We start from the raw sequence: 21242 nt of genomic DNA, 5'->3' as shown, positions 1-21242 counted from the left end.
TGGACTGAGGTCTCCATGGCAGCCGCCATCCTACCAGTGTTGACTTCGGAGCATTGTCATGTCGACACTATCACCTCAGGATGAAGGTGGATGGACTCCTCCATCAGTTCAGACAGTGCAAAGTGCACACCAGATTGTGACCCCGAGGCCAATCTAGAACTAGGTCCCACTGAGGTATGTGTCTCTGTGCTGGTGGAAGGTGTGGGTGAGCGCAGTGATGGGTCTTTAATTATGGTGTCATCAGATTGTTCTTCCGATGTGTCTTTGGGGCTTGAGTCAAGGACCTGGCTTGTGGACCCCTCGGCTGCTTCCCAGGTGTGCCTGTGAAAGCAAGGAGAGATAATTAGTGCATGAGAGGAGACTGTGGAACAAGGGAACTGATGACTGTTGCACCACCGACCTCACCATCAGCACAAGAACGGTCCAGATTGTCGCTGGCCAGCTGGATGACTCTATTTTCAAATTCTGGGAGACCTTGATTTCAGGCATTCCTCCATCAGTCTGCGACCTCACCCTTTTGTCATGTGCCAGCTTGTTCTGCATGAAAACAGATGGAGAGAGTGTAAGCAGGATGCCTGCCAGGCCAGATGATAAGGATATCTGGCATTTATGGGTGATGAGTGGTGCAATGGGTGGGATGAGGACATGTGTGTGAAAGTGAATGGCCCTTGGACTGGCAGTGAGTGAAATCCCTATGGATGTGTGATGGGCTTGTGAGTGTGTGAGGTGAGAATGACTTACCCTGGCAGAACGGAGGAAATCATTCATCCTCTTTCAGCACTGGGTGGTTGTCCTCTTTTGCAGGGTGCTGACCACCACTGCCACCACCTTCCATGCTGGATTTGTCAACTTGCTTGCTGGTCTTCGCCCAGACTGGGGGTAGAGGATTTTGCAGTGGGCTTCCACTGCATCCAGTAGGCGCTTGAAGGAGGTGTCACTAAATTTGGGGCAGCATGTTTCCTCCCTTTGGCAGCCATGAGCTTCCAGCAGCTTCTGATGACTTAGTGAGAGCTAGCTCTGTGTAGGGGCACCTTTAAATATGGCACCTGGATTACCGAAGGCGTGAAGTGATAGGGCATCAAATCAGAGGCCATTCCACCAGCAACCCAGCACGTTTCCCAGGACTGCATTATTAATGAAGCAGGATGCGCTGGGAATGTGGCACAAAATCTGCCATTGTGGCTGGGTAAAACATCCTTTGTCCCGCCCATGACCGCACTTAGTGCAAATCTGGACGATTCCACTTTATGTGTTTGATCGACAGTTTTCCGAGTTTCTGAGAGGAGCAATTTTATTCTTCAGAAGTTTGAATGGCTTTTAAGAAATTTGCTAAGGATTTTAAAGCCTTCCAAGTATTATTATATGGCTCATGAGTCCTGTGCATAGGGCGAGTGGTTATGGAGAATGCAGGAGGGCCATGGAGGGGGCATGCGGGATGGGTGGGGGAATGAGGGCAGTGAGCAGTGAGGGATAAGGCACCTAACAACCATTTAGAGAACTGGGCCAATGTCCCAGTGATTGGAGGCAGGTCTTCTAACCTACAGCTGGCTGCCTCTGGCCTGTTTCAGAAGGCAATGGCCATTACTCCAGTCTGACTCAGACTCTGAAAGACGAAATGTATGGATGTACGGGCTGACTTCCAGAACTCAGCAATGCTATGTCGGGAAATGATCCGACTCACACTTCAAGACTTGAAGGGAAAGATCCAGGCCAAATCTCTACCTCATACCCAGCAGAAACAGGATTGCTATTGCTTTTACTCATTCCATTCAGGTCACTTAGGGTAATCTAGGAAATCGGGGGTGTATTCTTCCCTCTGGGCTAACTTAGAGTTGAGTCCCAGAGGTAAAAAAAACCTCTACTTGGTCATCTGGAAAACTGATTTGCAAGAATGAGGAGTGAGGAAAAAATCCAATCCTGTTTTAAAAAGATTAAGCAATACTATAAATTTAAGTTGGCTGTTAATGTTAACTAATGACTGAGACATATTGTCACTTGTCTATTGTAAAATTGGCAGTCAATAGATCTACAGCAACAATAATCTCTGAGCCTGGGTTTAGTTACCCAACACTGTAATAAATTTTTGTCATCTTGCACAATAATGTTTATCATCTACAGCTGCCACACTAGATAGCATGGTTTGGATAGGAGAAGCAGACGAGGCTGCTTTTCTCAGTGGCTTTTTGGGAATAAACATTGTGGAAGTGCAAGACTGTAACTTAATAAATCTGACCTTGTGTCCTCATGACATTGGGAATGTTCTATTGGAGATTCTGGGATTCCTCAAACTGTCATTCTGTGAATCCTATCCAGAGCTAGGTTACAATGCACAACAGACTTAAGAAGTAGTTTCCATTCCGAGAATAAAAAGTATTTGCAATTTATATTTACATTCTGCCAAGTGTTCAAATGAATAAGTGGTGTGTTATCCATGAGTGTTTACTGTCCCAGGAAATAGAAGGCTGGCTGGATGAATATGGTGTCCTTCACTCAACTGTTCTACCTTAATATTTATGCACATAGCAATCACATGTATGATATAATTACTATTTAATCATTGATATTATTTATACCAAGGTGTTCAGAGCATCTACCTGATTCCAGAGATTTTATTTTGTGAAAACTATTAACAAATCACAAGTATTTGAAAAGCAAAAAGAAATATAGTAACTTTCTGCTGTATGTAGGACGTGATAAACCACCATCCCTATGAACAGAAACATTCTAATATATGATACCAGGCAATGTTCAGTATTGGTCTTTAGAGACTTTAACTGGTGTTAAGTAAACTGTTTTACTGCTGGCACGAACATGGGGCATAAACATGGTGCAAATAATGTAATGCATCAAGGACAAAGCATTCCATCTAGGGCAATGTAGTCCATTTGATTGGCACCCATCCACCCATTTAAGTATCCACTCTCGCCATTCACCTCCAAGTTGCTCACCAAGTTGCACACCACCTTAACTTCGACACTTATCACCAATCCTTCAGCATCACTGGGTCAAAAACCTGGAACTCCCTTCCTTCCTGACTGCAATGAGGGAACACCTTCATACCACAAACCTCAGTGGTTCAAGAAGAAGGCCCATTGTCACCATCTCAAGAGCAACTAGGTAAGTAAGAAATTAGTAACGGTCCACAAAGGACCATAGGCAACCCTAATAGGAATGAGCAATAAAATTCCAGCCTTGCCAGCAATGCCCACGTCCAGAGAATAATAAAAATTTGTGGAGTGAAAGAAGTACTTACTCACCACCTCTTCAGAATGCACATGCTTCCACTTTCAATAGACACAATGCAATTTAAAGTGTAGTGACACAAACGTGAGAGTCCCAAGCGCAGGGGAAATTCCAGAGTTTAGGGCTCAGGCAGCTGAAGAAACGGCGAACAATGGTGGGGCGAAAAGAGTCAGGGCCGTGCGAGAGGCCAGCATGGAAGAAATGCAGAAATCTCAGAAGGTTGCAGAGCTGGAAAGGCTTCAGAGACAAGGAGAAGCAAGACTCTGGCAGGACTTGCAAACAAGGATGAGAGTTTTAAAATCAAGGCATTGCCAGACCAGGAGTGAATGTAGGCCAGCAAACATAGGGCTGATGGATTAATGGGATCAACTGTGATTAGGATACTGACAGCAGGGCTTATGATGAGCCCAAGTTCATGGAGGGTGGAAGATGGCAGTTCTGCATTGGAATAATCAGGTCTGGATGTAACAAAGACATGGATGAGGGCTTTAGCAGCAGGTGAGCTAAGGTAAGGGTGAAGACAGACGATATTATGGAGGTGGAAATAGGCAGTCTTACTGATGGAGTAGACGGTGTATGTTTTCTTTTTGATAAACCTTGGTGGCCAATGATTCCATTGGCCCACGTTGGTGACAGTGATAAGCTTTATTCAGCATTAGTGTGACTTGATACACTAACTTTACAGTATCTGAGCAGTAGTTTACAAATTACCTAGTCTTGGTTTCTATGGGAACATAGCTTCCTCTGCTTACTGTTCTGTTCTTTTATTTCTAGTATGCTTTTAATTTAATTAGCCATATCACCTATTACCTCTCTTATAATCTCTTGTCCTGCTTTTCCGTCTATCTCTTCCCTTTTGTTATCTGCACCCTGCAAAGCATAATGGTCTCTTCAGCTAATACCAAGGTAAAATCAAACATACATGTATATAAGTATTCCTGGATTACAGGGTAGTAGTATTTAAATGGGTACATTTTCTATTTAAGTATTTATTGTAATAAGCATCTAGCAAATATATTGGAAGGCCCTGAGATACTCTAACAATGGAGAGGGACTGTCATGAGAGTATAATAATTTTCATAATATTTTTCTGGTTTATTGTAAAGTAGGTTTATGGGGGCTATGTTGTTCTGTCTGTGTGTGCGATTTAATTAAATTTTGTAGCCAAGCAGAGTGCAAGTTGAAGGTATCAAAAGAAGTGAGGTGTAGAAGTATATTTAATATGCTAATGACTAAACATGGTTGCATGTAAGGTGTAAAGGGAATTTGCATTTTTAGATAGATGAAGGGGGATTTGGATTTCAATGTAAGGTATAAAGGGAATTTGCATTTTTAGATAGAGGAAGGGAGATTTGGGTTTCAAAGGGATCTCAGTCTGTTTACAAATAGCCGACAAGCAAGCTAAGGAATGTAACAAAATCAGAAAATGCTGTAAAATATCAGCAGGTCTGACAGCATCTGTGGAGAGAGAAACAGATTTGATGTTTCGAGTCTGTATGACTCCTCTTCAGAGCTATGAAGCTCTGAGGAAGGAAGGGCCTGGTAACACTGAAAAAGGGTCATATAGAGTCGAAACATCAACTCTGTTTCTCTCTACACAGATGCTTTTACAGCATTTTCTGTTTTTGTTTCAGATTTCTAGCATCCGCAGTATTTTGCTTTTTACTTTAAGCTAAGGAATGTGTTTAATTCTCTCAAGGGTTATTGACAATATTTAGTGACAACATGAAAGATTTATATTATGAGAAAGGTAAAATTCCAAAGACACATAGAAACAATGGAACTTATATATTAAAAAGGGAGAAACAGATATAAAGGAGAAGAGATTGTAAGATCTAACAGATGTGCGTGAAGTCGCCTCCAAGAAGCCTCCAGTATTTGTGCATTAAGCCTGCTGTTTACAGAAACGGAAGCTAGAGAGAGCTATTTTAAATTCCACTGTCCAGGGAATTGTGATAATTTGCTGGATCTGTTTAAAATCAAAAAAAAATCTCTTTTTGGACCATTGCCTTAAAGGGGGTATAAATGGGAGTCAGGTTAATTAGGGATTCTAGGTGTTGTTAGTAGTAATTTGTAGTTCTATGTATGTGCTTGAACTCTTCCCTTTTGTTAAATAAATATTTTAAGTTTAGTTTTTTTAAAAATCTCAATAATCTTGAAGGCTTCAATGCATGCATCTCGAAATAAATAGAAGTTGCAAAACAGTTGTGATAGTGGGATCAAGTTTCCCTTGTGGACTTGATCTGCCTGGCACATATCGTCTGCCACATTGTAACAGGGACAGAGACATTGGCTAAGGAATGGAGTTTATGGCAGGGGCCAAAGTTAATGGCTTTCTTCTTTTAGTATTTAGTTGGAACAAATTTCTGCTCATCCAGTACTAGATGTTGGACAAGTAGTGTGACAGTGGAGAAGTCAGGAGAGGTGGTAGTGAGGTAGAGCTGGGTGTTGTGAGCATATACGTGGAACCGTCATAATTTTGGATGATGTCACCAAGGGGAAGCCTGTGGATGAGAAATGAGCGTGGGCCAAATATAGATCCTTGGGGGACTCCAGAGATAAGAGTGTGGAAGCTGGAAGGGGAGCCATTGAAGGTGATTCCCTGTGGACCTCTGTATAGATAAGAATGGAACCAGGTGAGCGGAGTCCCGCCCAGTTGCACAAAAGAGAGATGTTGGAGGAGCATGATGTGGTCATCCATGTCAAAGGCCACAAACAGATCAAAAAGAATGCTGGGGGGAATAATTTGCCATGGTTAGGGTCACACAGGTATCATTTGTGACTATGATAAGGACTGTTTCAGTGTTATGGCAAGGACAGAAATCCGATTGGAAGATTTCAGCTATGGAGTTAGGGGAAAGATGATCACAGATTTGGGAGGTAACTTGCTCAAGAACTTTGGAGAGAAAAGGAGTTGGAAATGGGGCTTACAAGTACAGAAGGGCCAAGGATGGGTTTTTTTGAGGAGTATAACGTAACAGAAAGGAAGTATTAAAGCTTGAGTTGTACGACTTATCAATTTCTTTTTCTAATGAGGTGTGAATGTCAGTGTTATTAAAAATGTTTCATTAACGTTCGTATAGATGGTTATGCTAAAAATTTCTTGCCCTGTGAACATTCAGTAAAATAAAGGCTGTAATTTCCCGTAAATCCATGAGGAGGTGAAAATGTGATCGGAAGCAGGTGAGACTGGCGCTCCTGCTCCGATTCCCAATCTCGCCAGAATTGTCTGCCAGCTGATCAGTTAATGGCCAAGAAGCGAACTGGCTGGCCATTCACCAGCCAGACACAGGAACTAAGGCAGAGCTGCAGAGCTGCATCAGCTGACCTGGTCAGATGCGCTGGTGCCACCTTTAAAGGGCCACTAGCACCAGAACACTGTTTCAAACCTCTTATACACTTACTTCAGTGCTGCCTCAGGTTTCAGGCCTTATAGACCTGCGTCAGACCTTCTGCTTCAAGACCTTCAGCCAGCAGTGCAGCCCTGTCATTGGGAGAAGACCAAGAGGCGAAGGCCTCAGAAAAGAGGTGCTTGTCAGCATGGCAGAAGGAAGATCTCGAGTGGCCCCATGTTTCAGTGATAACTCCCTGCATGTTTTCCTCCAGGCTACTCAGGTAAGGCGGGACAGGAAGGGCTGACCTCTCCGGTTAACCAAGCAAGCCTGGACAAAGATTGCAGAGGATGCCTCCAGTTGTGGGGTCATCTGAAGAACCTATCCACAGTGGCACAAGTGCAACAATGTCTTTCTAAGCTCCCCCAGGGTGAGTACAAAACACCTCGGTTCTGCTAGGTGCCAGCAACTGGATAAGTGCAAGAATGTGGTTGCTGGGGAGGGAGAGTCTAACATATTGGTGGCAGTGGATTTTTTTTCACACAGGTCATCCAAAGGAACACAGAGCTGCCACCTTGGGGGATAGTCATTCACCTCTGAGAAGGAGGGGAGGACATCAGAGGGTGCAGCATCACACCATTCCCTTGTACCTCTACCAGCCCAGAAAATCACACCTCAGTGGGTATGTGTTTGTGAGTAACTTCGGGCTCATGACCTGGTGAAAGAACAGCACAAGTGCCTGACCAGCTGTCAGAGGCTGTGATATCCAAGGCCACTGAGAGTTGGAGGAGTGTAGGAAGCCAGGCGCATACTGAGCCCATGAGTCATCAGTATAATGACAGATGCTGGGCATTCATCATGAAGTGTATAAAAGTCTGGCAGAGATTCCAGAGGGTATGTGCACTCTGGCTCAGACAATAGATGAGTCCATCCAGGTCATGAGTGCTGCAATGTCCCTCCCAGCTGTGCACATGGCCTCCTCCATTGAAAGATTGGCAGCTTTCACGTAGAGCCAGATCTAGCAGACCTGTCAGTGGATACTGAAGATGTGTGCAGACCTGCTTATGATTGCCTTGGCCATGAGTTCAAGGGAGCAGTGGCAAGGCCAAAGGGGAAAGAGGTGCTGGAGTCTCCCCAACTCCCTGTCCTCGGGTTAATCTCAGGTTAACAGGAGGGTACAAGCTTGCTCTGTGAGGGAGGAGGAGCGTCTGATTTCTGCATGTGGGGGCTTCTGTCAATGCTCCTTAAGGACAGCGGTTGCTCAGCCCCTCTGCCAAGGACAACAGCACCTCAAGTTGCTATGACAACAGAGGAGATGCTGGAGCCCTTCAGTGTGCCAGGGCCCGCTAAGCCCTAGGCAACCAGAGAATGGCCATCAACGTCATCCCAGGCCACACAGTAGCAAGGTCTACAGCTTGCCTCATCCATAGTTGGCAGTGAAGAGAGAGCACCACATAGGGGTAATGTAAAAAAAATTAAGAAAACACGCTAGATGCATTTGGCCGTCATGGGTGAATAGATGGTTAAGGTGTTGCTGATTGTGTTTGCAATAAAGTTGTTATTTGTTTTCTCTACTTTTCCATCTATTGTTGGACAGTACAGCTACAATACAACACTGGCATCTACCCAGCAATGTGGAATATTGCCCAGGACAAGTCCAATCGGGCCAAATACCGCCCCATCAGTCTATTCTGGAAGGGGTCATCAACAGTGCTATCAAGCAGCATCTACTCAGCAATAGCCTGCTCACTGACGCTCAGTTTGGGTTCTCTCAGCGCCACTCAGCTCCTGACCTCATTACAGCCTTGGTCCAAACATGGACAAAAGAGCTGAACTCAAAAGGTGAGGACATGAAGACAGCCTTTGACCGAGTGTGGCATCAAGGAGCCCTAGCAAAACTGAAGTCAGTGGGAATCAATCGATTGGAGTCATACCTAGCACAAGGGAAGATGGTTGGGGTTGTTGGATGTCGGTCATCCCAGTCCCAGGACATCGCTGCAGGAGTTCCTCAGGGTAGTGTCCTAGGCCCAACTATCTTCAGTTGCTTCATCAATGACCTTCCCTCCATCTTAAGGTCAAAAGTGGGGTGTTTGCTGATAATTACACATCTTTCGTGACTCCTCAGATACTGAAGCAGTCTGTGTTCATTTGCAGAAAGACCTGGACAACATTCAGGGTTGGGCTAATAAGTAGCAAGCAACATTCACGCCACAAAAGTGCCAGGCTATGACCATCTCCAACAAGAGAGAATCCAATCATCTGTGCTTGACATTTAATAACATTACTATTGCTGAATCCCCCACTACAACATCCTACTGATTACCATTGACCCGAAACGGAACTGGGCTAGCCATATAAATACCGTAGCTACAAGAACAGGTCAGAGGCTAGGAATTCTGTGGAGAGTAACCCACCCCCTGACTCCCCATAGCCTATCCACAATCTACAAGGCACAAGTCAGGAGTGTGATGGAATACTCTCCACTTGCCTGGATGCGTGCAGCTCCAACAACACTCAAGCAGCTCAACACCATCCAGGACAAGGCAGCCTACTTGATCGGCACCCCATCCACCTTTAACATTCACTCCCTCCACCACTGACGCATAGTGACAGCAGTGTGTACCATCTATAAGATGGATGGCAGCAACTCTCCAAGGCTCCTTCAACAGCACCTTCCAAACCTGCAACGTCTACCAGCTAGCAGGGCAAGATGCATGGGAACACCACCACTTGCAATTTCCCCTCCAAGTCACATACCATTCTGACTCCGATCTGTGTTGCTGCTCCTTCACTGCCAGTGGGTGAAAATCCTGGAACACCCTTCCTAACGGCACTGTGGGTGCACCACATGGACTGTAGTGGTTCAAGAAGGTGGCTCACCAGCAGCTTCTCAAAGACAATTAGGGATGGGCGATAAATGCTGGCCTAGCCAATGACGCTTACATCCGTGAAAGAATAAATAAAAAAAGAATAAATAAGTAGAGGCTTTCTGGAAGTGCAGGGCTGTTTGGGAGGGACCATGGTGTTGGTGGGCATTTTTGGACAGCCTAGAAATACTAGTTGGCACTGGGTGAGGGAGCCTGGGCATACAATTGAGGTGAATGGCAACAGTGGAGGGTGAGAATGGACCTTTACTTGTCTGGAAGGATGATGTGCGAAAGAGTCATCTGAAACACATATGTATGTGCACCTCTCGAGTCTCCTACATCATTGTGTCTTCCATGAAGCCCCTCGTGCCTTTCAGGATGCTGTGGCTGGTCATCAGCTTCCTTATCATCCACCTCATCTGAGAATGCCTTGCACTCCACTATATTCTCATTGGCCAGAGACTATCACACTCTGCAGTGTGAGGCTGTGAAAAGTGCAGCAGATCGCAACAATCCGGGAATCCCTTGCTGAAGCACAATGAGATGCCCCACCGGGATGATCCAGGCTCACCTTGAATCTCATCTTAGAGTCTGATTGATAGTGGCTTGGGTCACCAGGTAACTGGTGTTGTCTGTCTTCTCTGCTTCTGCCCTAGGATTTCTCACAGTAGTTGGGAGCCATCTCTTTAGTGAATCACTCTTGTCAACAAGAACCCAACCTTGAAAGCACACAGGGGGATGTGAGTACCTGGGAGTGTCTGAGTACACAGGCATCGTGGCTGTTTCCAGGGTACCGGGAAATACCTGCAGGATCCTCTAGCAGTGGTTGTAGACCAGTTGCATGTTAATGGAATGGAATCCATCCCTGTTAATGCAGGTTGCTGGCTGGCATGTGGGAATCTTGATAACCACATGCATGCAGTCTCTCATACCTTGCAAGCAGAGGGAATGCAGCAATGGTCCCAAATCCTCTGACTCTCTCAAACTGACTTTCCAAATCAGTGCGATAAAAGATATATTGGTTGGCCATCCTAATGAAGGCATCAGTCACCACTTTGATGCCATGATGTATCGCTGATACGGAGATGCCACACATAACTCCAGTGGGCCTTCGGAATGAACTGAAGGCGTGGAAATTAAGGGCCACTGTGACCTTCACCGGCACTGTCATCGGGTGACCACCAATGCCAATGTGTCTCTGTTTGTGCACCATGGTACAAAGATCTGTGACCTTCTGTCAAGAGAGGTGCCATCTTCCGTGTCACTGCTGCTCTGATATCAAGAGGAAGCTCCTCCTCTTCTATATCCTCCTGTTGAAGCAAAGTTTTGGTCAAATTGAAGTTGACAGAGAGTGGAGAATAGGAGGCCAAAAGGAGAACATTGGAATAATGAATCTGGACTCCACAGCATGCACCTTTTTTCCCCAGCAGGTTCCCATCTTGGAAGCCAGCCTGTTTGGCTCCTTCTCTGGAGAAGGCTGCAGGCCAGAAGCAGGTAGAGAAACTACAGCTGAATTACTGAGGGTATGGACAGGCGGGCTGCTGGGAATTCAGGTTATGGAGAGACTCTAATCCTTGAGGGGAGGGGCACATTCGCAGATCTTCGGTGGGGGGCGCTCCAATCCTTGGCGGGGCAGAGTGGGCTCAAATTCTAGAAGGTAGGGTTTTAGTGTTCCTGGGGTTGGGGGCATGGAGGAAGGGTTTGACCCTGATTGGGGAGGTGAGAGAAGCTGTTAGGCTTGGAGGGCTTGGAAAAATGTTGTCGCTCCTCCTGGCCCACAGGTAGTTCTGGAAAGCCACTTACCTCTTCCACACAGTAGTCCTCACCTTCCTTTAGCTGCTCTGGTTCCCTGAGACCAAGGACTCAGCCAGCCATAATTAAACCTGGAGGATGGGTTCAATCTGAGACACACAACTGATTGTAGTATTTAACCTCCTGGCCATCGTTAAAAATGGAAGTGGGTGGGTTTGAGGGGGATTTTGGAGATTAACATTCTCCTCAAAGGTTCATGACTAGTTTTGATACCAGACCATGAGGCAAGTCTAGTTGCAGACAGTGGGGTAAACTATAGAGACAGCTGACAAATAATCTGTGTCTTGGGAAAGAAGAAATCCATGAATTTCACACTTTTTGTAACAGGTAAATTGGGGTAGGAATCACACATTATATTTTTGTGGTTTTTGGGAAATAGATGGGACAGCACATGCCTTTCATTGCAGGCAGAAAACTATTGTTTCTGCAAATTAGAGCAATTTTCTGTTATCAGAAATTTTCAAAAGAAAAATATCCTGTTGCAAATATTATTTCGAGACATTGATCTGACTGTTGAGATAATTTTGCTACTTCACAGTGCAGCTGAGTTGGAAAAGTATTTATTGTGCAAACATTGTTGAGCAAAGGACCCCAAAAATCTATGACCATGATCTGGCAGATTGACAGCAATTGCACCTGCTGTCACAGGGGCGTTAGACTGAAGAAGGCCCCATCAAAGTAGAAAATTGCAGTACTTGATCCCAGAGAGCTAGATTATCTGAACATAGTTGTCTCTCTGTTTTTAAAGGAAATGCAAAACATTTTTTCATCCATTTAGTTTTTCGTCCAACTGAGCCTCACATGCCCCCTCAGCAAGGGAGGACCAAGTCAGACATCCACATCCTCAACTAGGTTGGAGCTCCATTGCACCACTATAGACATGGTCACTATCCTGAATATTGTTTTTGGGAAGGATCAGTGGCTGGACACAGCTCCTAGTGGAAATCCTTCCTTTGATGTTCTGCCCTTTCTATATATTTTGTATGATTTTTTTCCCTTTGTATCTGTAAAATTGTGCCTCTGTTTTTGCCAGCATATTAAAAATAACAAATACTGTGGGGTAGTTTTGTTCCATTTTGGTCCTGTTTGCTTTTCACTGCTACGTGTCTCATGCTGACACCAGTGTGCTCCTTGTGTTCATATGTGACAATTAGGTAGAACTACATAAACTTACAGCATAGAAATAGACTACTGAGCCTAACAGGTCTATCTGGTGTTTGCTGTTGAACAGAATGAAATGATTGTACAAATGTTATTCAGGTAACTCCTAACATAAAGTACAGAGAAAAAAAAAGCATGAGGAGTGTGGGAATGTGAGTTCACACAGCCCATGTATTTCAATGTGCCTCATTGTTTTTGGAATCAGCAGATGTTCCATTAAAACAGCTTTCAGTTCTCCTGAACATGAATGCTTTGTAAATGATGGGAAGCTGAAGGAATGGGAAGGTAATTCATCCATGTCTTGAGGGTCTGGGACATACCTTTTTGGTTGTAGCGATTAAAAGCGATTAAAGGGCTTAAATGGACTGTATAACCGTGGTAACAGAATCTTTGAGAGAGCTGGAGATGAAAGTGAGTTTATCGTCTTGGTTCCATTTTATCTGAAGTCTGCATTGTATTTCTTTTAATATACTATAGTGAAAATATGCATGGAAGAGATCAAAGATAGTATTTTGAGTAAACCACTGTGCTGTAGTCAACCTGAAATTGTGAAGTGTGGTACTCAATAGTAATCATACACCTATTTGGAATCATATTGTTTGATTTGACTGAGTATCCATGTTGGGTTGTGTAACATGAACATGTTAAAGATAAAGATCTGCAGTTGTTACAACTGATGTCTGTCTTTAAAGAAATAGAAGAAAGTAGAATAAGAAAGCAGCACAGCACTCCATGCAAGCCTCCTCCCAACACACTTCATCTGACCTTATCCACATATCCTTCTATTAGTAAACAAAAACAGAATTACCTGGAAAAACTCAGCAGGTCTGGCAGCATCGGCGGAGAAGAAAAGAGTTGACGTTTCGAGTCCTCATGACCCTTCGACAGAACTTGAGTTCGAGTCCAGGAAAGAGCTGAAATATAAGCTGGTTTAAGGTGTGTGTGTGGGGGGCGGAGAGATAGAGAGACAGAGAGGTGGAGGGGGTTGGTGTGGTTGTAGCGACAAACAAGCAGTGATAGAAGCAGAATATCAAAAGATGTCAACAACAATAGTACAATAGAACACATAGGTGTTAAAGATAAAGTTGGTGATATTATCTAAACGAATGTGCTAATTAAGAATGGATGGTAGGGCACTCAAGGTATAGCTCTAGTGGGTTTTTTTTTATTTTTTATTTTATATAATGGAAATAGGTGGGAAAAGGAAAATCTTTATAATTTATTGGGAAAAAAAAAAAAAGAGAAGGGGGAAACAGAAAGGGGGTGAGGATGGGGGAGGGGACTCACGACCTAAAGTTGTTGAATTCAATATTCAGTCCGGAAGGCTGTAAAGTCCCTAGTCGGAAGATGAGGTGTTGTTCCTCCAGTTTGCGTTGGGCTTCACTGGAACAATGCAGCAAGCCAAGGACAGACATGTGGGCAAGAGAGCAGGGTGGAGTGTTAAAATGGCAAGCGACAGGGAGGTTTGGGTCATTCTTGCGGACAGACCGCAGGTGTTCTGCAAAGCGGTCGCCCAGTTTACGTTTGGTCTCTCCAATGTAGAGGAGACCACATTGGGAGCAACGAATGCAGTAGACTAAGTTGGGGGAAATGCAAGTGAAATGCTGCTTCACTTGAAAGGAGTGTTTGGGTCCTTGGACGGTGAGGAGAGAGGAAGTGAAGGGGCAGGTGTTGCATCTTTTGCGTGGGCAAGGGGTTGTGCCATAGGAGGGGGTTGAGGAGTAGGGGGTGATGGAGGAGTGGACCAGGGTGTCCCGGAGGGAGCGATCCCTACGGAATGCCGATAAGGGGGGTGAAGGGAAGATGTGTTTGGTAGTGGCATCATGCTGGAGTTGGCGGAAATGGCGGAGGATGATCCTTTGAATGCGGAGGCTGGTGGGGTGATAAGTGAGGACAAGGGGGACCCTATCATGTTTCTGGGAGGGAGGAGAAGGAGTGAGGGCGGATGCGCGGGAGATGGGCCGGACACGGTTGAGGGCCCTGTCAACGACCGTGGGTGGAAAACCTCGGTTAAGGAAGAAGGAGGACATGTCAGAGGAACTGTTTTTGAATGTAGCATCATCGGAACAGATGCGACGGAGGCGAAGGAACTGAGAGAATGGGATGGAGTCCTTACAGGAAGTGGGGTGTGAGGAGCTGTAGTCGAGATAGCTGTGGGTGTCGGTGGGTTTGTAATGGATATTGGTGGATAGTCTATCACCAGAGATTGAGACAGAGAGGTCAAGGAAGGGAAGGGAAGTGTCAGAGATGGACCACGTGAAAATGATGGAGGGGTGGAGATTGGAAGCAAAATTAATAAATTTTTCCAAGTCCTGACGAGAGCATGAAGCAGCACCGAAATAATCATCGATGTACCGGAGAAAGAGTTGTGGAAGGGGGCCGGAGTAGGACTGCAACAAGGAATGTTCCACATACCCCATAAAGAGACAGGCATAGCTGGGGCCCATGCGGGTACCCATAGCCACACCTTTTATTTGGAGGAAGTGAGAGGAGTTGAAGGAGAAATTGTTCAGCGTGAGAACAAGTTCAGCCAGACGGAGGAGAGTAGTGGTGGATGGGGATTGTTCGGGCCTCTGTTCGAGGAAGAAGCTAAGGGCCCTCAGACCATCCTGGTGGGGGATGGAGGTGTAGAGGGATTGGACGTCCATGGTGAAGAGGAAGCGGTAGGGGCCAGGGAACTGGAAATTGTTGATGTGACGTAAGGTGTCAGAGGAATCACGGATGTAGGTGGGAAGGGACTGGACAAGGGGAGAGAGAAGGGAGTCAAGATAACGAGAAATGAGTTCTGTGGGGCAGGAGCAAGCTGAGACGATCGGTCTACCGGGGCAGTTCTGTTTGTGGATTTTGGGTAGGAGATAGAAGCGGGCCGTCCGAGGTTGGGCAACTATCAGGTTGGAAGCTGTGGGAGGGAGATCCCCAGAGGAGATGAGGTCAGTGACAGTCCTGGAAACAATGGCTTGATGTTCAGTGGTGGGGTCATGGTCCAGGGAGAGGTAGGAGGAAGTGTCTGCGAGTTGACGCTCAGCCTCCGCGTGGTAGAGGTCAGTGCGCCAGACAACAACAGCACCACCCTTGTCAGCGGGTTTGATGACAATGTCAGGGTTGGACCTGAGAGAATGGAGTGCAGTAAGTTCAGAGAGAGACAGGTTAGAATGGGTGAGAGGAGCAGAGAAATTGAGACGACTAATGTCGCGCCGACAGTTCTCAATGAAAAGATCGAGAGAAGGTAAGAATCCAGAGGGAGGGGTCCAGGTGGAGGGAGAATATTGAAGATGGGTAAAAGGATCCGTTGAACTGGGAGAGGACTCCTGCCCAAAGAAGTGAGCCCGGAGACGAAGACGGCGGAAGAAGAGTTCAGTATCATGCCGAGCCCGAAATTCATTGAGGTGAGGGCGTAAGGGTATGAAACTAAGTCCTTTGCTGAGCACTGAACGTTCAGCATCGGAGAGGGGAAGGTCAGGGGGTATAGTGAATACACGGCTGGGGTTGGGATTGGAAGATGGGGTGGGGACGGAGGGACAGGCAGGGGTGGAGGGTCCTAGATGGGTGTTGGTGTCGATGAGTTGTTGGAGCTTGCGTTCCTTAGCACTTGAGAGAAAGAGAAAAAGTTTCTTGTTGAGGCGTCGGATGAGCCGAAGGATAAAATGAAACTGGGGGCACGCGCAGCTTTGAAAAAGGGTACGGCGGTGCTGCTGGAGGGAGAGGTCGAGTGTGTTCATATGGCGGCGCATGGCACTGAGAGTGGATTTCAGAATGTGACGGGAACAGCAGTCCGAGAAACGTTTTATGTCCCGGAGATACCTGTAATCCTGGGTGGGTTCGAAACATGAGGGGTGGAATTTCAGTTGAAATCCATGTGGGGTAAGTCGGAGACGGAGACAGTCACTGAGAAAGGAGATATGGCTGTGAAAGCGGGTTTTAGTAAACACCTTGTCAAACACTAGGAGAGAAATGGAAAGCAATGAAGGTGAACAAGGCAACAGAGAAATCCGGAAATCTTGTCGCAGAGAGGAACAGAACTTCTTCAAGGAGGTAGGCATTTCTTGAAGAGCAGTGGCAGTCAATTAAACACAGAGATAAAAACAAAAAAAACTGCGGATGCTGGAAATCCAAAACAAAAACAGAATTACCTGGAAAAACTCAGCAGGTCTGGCAGCATCGGCGGAGAAGAAAAGAGTTGACGTTTCGAGTCTTCATGACCCTTCGACAGAACTTGAGTTCGAGTCCAGGAAAGAGCTGAAATATAAGCTGGTTTAAGGTGTGTGTGTGGGGGGCGGAGAGATAGAGAGACAGAGAGGTGGAGGGGGTTGGTGTGGTTGTAGCGACAAACAAGCAGTGATAGAAGCAGAATATCAAAAGATGTCAACAACAATAGTACAATAGAACACATAGGTGTTAAAGATAAAGTTGGTGATATTATCTAAACGAATGTGCTAATTAAGAATGGATGGTAGGGCACTCAAGGTATAGCTCTAGTGGGTTTTTTTTTTTTATATTTTTTTTTTTATTTTTTATTTTATATAATGGAAATAGGTGGGAAAAGGAAAATCTTTATAATTTATTGGGAAAAAAAAAAAGAGAAGGGGGAAACAGAAAGGGGGTGAGGATGGGGGAGGGGACTCACGACCTAAAGTTGTTGAATTCAATATTCAGTCCGGAAGGCTGTAAAGTCCCTAGTCGGAAGATGAGGTGTTGTTCCTCCAGTTTGCGTTGGGCTTCACTGGAACAATGCAGCAAGCCAAGGACAGACATGTGGGCAAGAGAGCAGGGTGGAGTGTTAAAATGGCAAGCGACAGGGAGGTTTGGGTCATTCTTGCGGACAGACCGCAGGTGTTCTGCAAAGCGGTCGCCCAGTTTACGTTTGGTCTCTCCAATGTAGAGGAGACCACATTGGGAGCAACGAATGCAGTAGACTAAGTTGGGGGAAATGCAAGTGAAATGCTGCTTCACTTGAAAGGAGTGTTTGGGTCCTTGGACGGTGAGGAGAGAGGAAGTGAAGGGGCAGGTGTTGCATCTTTTGCGTGGGCAAGGGGTTGTGCCATAGGAGGGGGTTGAGGAGTAGGGGGTGATGGAGGAGTGGACCAGGGTGTCCCGGAGGGAGCGATCCCTACGGAATGCCGATAAGGGGGGTGAAGGGAAGATGTGTTTGGTAGTGGCATCATGCTGGAGTTGGCGGAAATGGCGGAGGATGATCCTTTGAATGCGGAGGCTGGTGGGGTGATAAGTGAGGACAAGGGGGACCCTATCATGTTTCTGGGAGGGAGGAGAAGGAGTGAGGGCGGATGCGCGGGAGATGGGCCGGACACGGTTGAGGGCCCTGTCAACGACCGTGGGTGGAAAACCTCGGTTAAGGAAGAAGGAGGACATGTCAGAGGAACTGTTTTTGAATGTAGCATCATCGGAACAGATGCGACGGAGGCGAAGGAACTGAGAGAATGGGATGGAGTCCTTACAGGAAGTGGGGTGTGAGGAGCTGTAGTCGAGATAGATGATAGTCGAGATATGATGCCACTACCAAACACATCTTCCCTTCACCCCCCTTATCGGCATTCCGTAGGGATCGCTCCCTCCGGGACACCCTGGTCCACTCCTCCATCACCCCCTACTCCTCAACCCCCTCCTATGGCACAACCCCTTGCCCACGCAAAAGATGCAACACCTGCCCCTTCACTTCCTCTCTCCTCACCGTCCAAGGACCCAAACACTCCTTTCAAGTGAAGCAGCATTTCACTTGCATTTCCCCCAACTTAGTCTACTGCATTCGTTGCTCCCAATGTGGTCTCCTCTACATTGGAGAGACCAAACGTAAACTGGGCGACCGCTTTGCAGAACACCTGCGGTCTGTCCGCAAGAATGACCCAAACCTCCCTGTCGCTTGCCATTTTAACACTCCACCCTGCTCTCTTGCCCACATGTCTGTCCTTGGCTTGCTGCATTGTTCCAGTGAAGCCCAACGCAAACTGGAGGAACAACACCTCATCTTCCGACTAGGGACTTTACAGCCTTCCGGACTGAATATTGAATTCAACAACTTTAGGTCGTGAGTCCCCTCCCCCATCCTCACCCCCTTTCTGTTTCCCCCTTCTCTTTTTTTTTTCCCAATAAATTATAAAGATTTTCCTTTTCCCACCTATTTCCATTATATAAAATAAAAAATAAAAAAAAAAAATAAAAAAAAAAAACCCACTAGAGCTATACCTTGAGTGCCCTACCATCCATTCTTAATTAGCACATTCGTTTAGATAATATCACCAACTTTATCTTTAACACCTATGTGTTCTATTGTACTATTGTTGTTGACATCTTTTGATATTCTGCTTCTATCACTGCTTGTTTGTCGCTACAACCACACCAACCCCCTCCACCTCTCTGTCTCTCTATCTCTCCGCCCCCCACACACACACCTTAAACCAGCTTATATTTCAGCTCTTTCCTGGACTCGAACTCAAGTTCTGTCGAAGGGTCATGAGGACTCGAAACGTCAACTCTTTTCTTCTCCGCCGATGCTGCCAGACCTGCTGAGTTTTTCCAGGTAATTCTGTTTTTGTTTTGGATTTCCAGCATCCGCAGTTTTTTTGTTTTTATCTCTGTGTTTAATTGACTGCCACTGCTCTTCAAGAAATGCCTACCTCCTTGAAGAAGTTCTGTTCCTCTCTGCGACAAGATTTCCGGATTTCTCTGTTGCCTTGTTCACCTTCATTGCTTTCCATTTCTCTCCTAGTGTTTGACAAGGTGTTTACTAAAACCCGCTTTCACAGCCATATCTCCTTTCTCAGTGACTGTCTCCGTCTCCGACTTACCCCACATGGATTTCAACTGAAATTCCACCCCTCATGTTTCGAACCCACCCAGGATTACAGGTATCTCCGGGACATAAAACGTTTCTCGGACTGCTGTTCCCGTCACATTCTGAAATCCACTCTCAGTGCCATGCGCCGCCATATGAACACACTCGACCTCTCCCTCCAGCAGCACCGCCGTACCCTTTTTCAAAGCTGCGCGTGCCCCCAGTTTCATTTTATCCTTCGGCTCATCCGACGCCTCAACAAGAAACTTTTTCTCTTTCTCTCAAGTGCTAAGGAACGCAAGCTCCAACAACTCATCGACACCAACACCCATCTAGGACCCTCCACCCCTGCCTGTCCCTCCGTCCCCACCCCATCTTCCAATCCCAACCCCAGCCGTGTATTCACTATACCCCCTGACCTTCCCCTCTCCGATGCTGAACGTTCAGTGCTCAGCAAAGGACTTAGTTTCATACCCTTACGCCCTCACCTCAATGAATTTCGGGCTCGGCATGATACTGAACTCTTCTTCCGCCGTCTTCGTCTCCGGGCTCACTTCTTTGGGCAGGAGTCCTCTCCCAGTTCAACGGATCCTTTTACCCATCTTCAATATTCTCCCTCCACCTGGACCCCTCCCTCTGGATTCTTACCTTCTCTCGATCTTTTCATTGAGAACTGTCGGCGCGACATTAGTCGTCTCAATTTCTCTGCTCCTCTCACCCATTCTAACCTGTCTCTCTCTGAACTTACTGCACTCCATTCTCTCAGGTCCAACCCTGACATTGTCATCAAACCCGCTGACAAGGGTGGTGCTGTTGTTGTCTGGCGCACTGACCTCTACCACGCGGAGGCTGAGCGTCAACTCGCAGACACTTCCTCCTACCTCTCCCTGGACCATGACCCCACCACTGAACATCAAGCCATTGTTTCCAGGACTGTCACTGACCTCATCTCCTCTGGGGATCTCCCTCCCACAGCTTCCAACCTGATAGTTGCCCAACCTCGGACGGCCCGCTTCTATCTCCTACCCAAAATCCACAAACAGAACTGCCCCGGTAGACCGATCGTCTCAGCTTGCTCCTGCCCCACAGAACTCATTTCTCGTTATCTTGACTCCCTTCTCTCTCCCCTTGTCCAGTCCCTTCCCACCTACATCCGTGATTCCTCTGACACCTTACGTCACATCAACAATTTCCAGTTCCCTGGCCCCTACCGCTTCCTCTTCACCATGGACGTCCAATCCCTCTACACCTCCATCCCCCACCAGGATGGTCTGAGGTCCCTTAGCTTCTTCCTCGAACAGAGGCCCGAACAATCCCCATCCACCACTACTCTCCTCCGTCTGGCTGAACTTGTTCTCACGCTGAACAATTTCTCCTTCAACTCCTCTCACTTCCTCCAAATAAAAGGTGTGGCTATGGGTACCCGCATGGGCCCCAGCTATGCCTGTCTCTTTATGGGGTATGTGGAACATTCCTTGTTGCAGTCCTACTCCGGCCCCCTTCCACAACTCTTTCTCCGGTACATCGATGATTATTTCGGTGCTGCTTCATGCTCTCGTCAGGACTTGGAAAAATTTATTAATTTTGCTTCCAATCTCCACCCCTCCATCATTTTCACGTGGTCCATCTCTGACACTTCCCTTCCCTTCCTTGACCTCTCTGTCTCAATCTCTGGTGATAGACTATCCACCAATATCCATTACAAACCCACCGACACCCACAGCTATCTCGACTACAGCTCCTCACACCCCACTTCCTGTAAGGACTCCATCCCATTCTCTCAGTTCCTTCGCCTCCGTCGCATCTGTTCCGATGATGCTACATTCAAAAACAGTTCCTCTGACATGTCCTCCTTCTTCCTTAACCGAGGTTTTCCACCCACGGTCGTTGACAGGGCCCTCAACCGTGTCCGGCCCATCTCCCGCGCATCCGCCCTCACTCCTTCTCCTCCCTCCCAGAAACATGATAGGGTCCCCCTTGTCCTCACTTATCACCCCACCAGCCTCCGCATTCAAAGGATCATCCTCCGCCATTTCCGCC

The 21242-nt window shown here is 46.6% G+C and overlaps 1 protein-coding gene across 3 annotated transcripts in view; it reads left to right on the top strand.

Annotated features, from left to right (window-relative positions):
- Positions 1 to 21242, top strand: part of pkia (cAMP-dependent protein kinase inhibitor alpha) — a 170912-nt gene that overhangs the window by 82703 nt on the left and 66967 nt on the right. Inside the window, exon 1 of one of the 3 annotated variants that reach the window (XM_041188982.1) lies at positions 6874 to 7005. The exons of the other annotated variants lie outside the window; for them this stretch is intronic. The gene's annotated coding sequence lies outside the window, so the exon portion shown is untranslated. Of the gene's footprint in view, positions 1 to 6873; positions 7006 to 21242 lie in introns of those variants that run through there. 3 annotated transcript variants of the gene reach the window in all.

This window comes from Carcharodon carcharias, chromosome 6 (assembly GCF_017639515.1).
Source record: "Carcharodon carcharias isolate sCarCar2 chromosome 6, sCarCar2.pri, whole genome shotgun sequence".
NCBI lineage: Eukaryota > Metazoa > Chordata > Chondrichthyes > Lamniformes > Lamnidae > Carcharodon > Carcharodon carcharias.
Note: the sequence above shows the minus strand (reverse complement) of the source record. Positions and strands in the feature narration are given on the sequence as shown.